This window comes from Heterodontus francisci, unplaced genomic scaffold (genome assembly GCF_036365525.1).
Source record: "Heterodontus francisci isolate sHetFra1 unplaced genomic scaffold, sHetFra1.hap1 HAP1_SCAFFOLD_278, whole genome shotgun sequence".
NCBI classification, from domain to species: domain Eukaryota; kingdom Metazoa; phylum Chordata; class Chondrichthyes; order Heterodontiformes; family Heterodontidae; genus Heterodontus; species Heterodontus francisci.
In genome coordinates, this window is record NW_027141343.1 from 1,381,767 (window position 1) to 1,383,123 (window position 1,357).

The window sequence follows — 1,357 nt, forward strand, 5'->3', positions numbered from 1 at the left end:
TTGTGACCTGTGGAGAAGTGGGATGAGAATATATAGAACGGTCTGAAGAAGGGTCATTGACCTGAAACGTTAACTCTGCTTCTCTCTGCACAGATGCTGCCAGACCTGATGAGTATTTCCAGCATTTCTTGTTTTTATTTGAGATTTCCTGCATCTGCTGTATTTTGCTTTGATATTGTTATTATATGAGAATAACTAGTGTACTCCTCTGATTTTAACTTTAACAGCATCTGGCTCTGTAGCTTAGTTGGTTAAAGCACCTGTCTTGTAAACAGGAGATCCTGGGTTCAATTCCCAGTAGAGCCTTGTTTCACATTTGTGATGTCGAAGTTACCTCATCAATCGCTTCCATCTGTGTCTACTGAACTTTAAGTGAGAATTCAAATTACATGATGAATTTTCGTCACAGCCTTGTGAAGGATGTGAGTTTGGAATGGCTGTTCCTCCTTGTGCAGAAATTCAGTCCTGATATTTCAAAGGCAACTTCTTTGATACAAATTTGTTCACAGTTGCATTCAACCTGGAAAACAGCTCGACATGAATGTCACTGAAGGAAAGTGTGACTGCGTTGCATGTTTCAGAGTGTTTGTGTCGTTATGTGTTGCTTGTGACTGAGATTGGGACATGACGCAAGTGGGAGGGTTGATCTGAGGTTTGGAATATTTGTCAGTCAGCAACAAGAAAAATCAAAGGAACCAAATAAGAAAACCTATGTCTCATGTGGTTACCGAGAAACGGTCAGAAGATATTAAACTTTGTTCTGTTCAATAAAGCTGTGTGAACTTTGACCTTTCCAGCCTTTCATAAACAGTATTTGAAGTGTCTCGGTAACAATGTTCAGTGTTGATGAGAGTGGGGTCTGGGTGAGCATCTGCTGAGTGTGACAGGGTCAGGACTGGATGCAGGAAGTTCTCTGACAGTCTCTCTCTCTCTCGCTGATGGGTTTGAGTTGATTTTCAACTGGCAGCTGTTAGTGTTTCGATAAATCAAGTTCCCTCCACCCATTTTTTTGGACAGACAGTGTAGTATAAGGATGTAAAGGGTTAATGCTGAAGACATTGGGATCAATCACTCCCACTGCCAGAGTGATGATGTAACAGTCACAGGAGATGAGGTTTGGGAGGAGAGAGCAGCACCAAGGATGCTAGCTTAGGAGGCTTGATGAATGTGTATATAGTATTGTGTAAATTAGAAAAGAGTTCTTAGTTCTTTCAGCAGGAAATGTGTCCCGAAAATATCGAGAAACTCACAATTTTATTACTCAGGAGTCGGAACACAGATATTAATTCCAAGTGACAGTTCTGGGTTCATTTAACAAAGAAAGGTAGAGAATAATATTACTCACTGATTGAAATCC

The 1,357-nt window shown here is 40.6% G+C and overlaps 1 non-coding gene across 1 annotated transcript; it reads left to right on the forward strand.

Annotated features, from left to right (window-relative positions):
• The first annotated feature begins 232 nt into the window (after positions 1 to 232).
• trnat-ugu (transfer RNA threonine (anticodon UGU)) lies at positions 233 to 306 on the forward strand. Its single transcript has one exon. It is a non-coding gene; the product is annotated as a tRNA-Thr (tRNA).
• Positions 307 to 1,357: the final 1,051 nt, after the last annotated feature.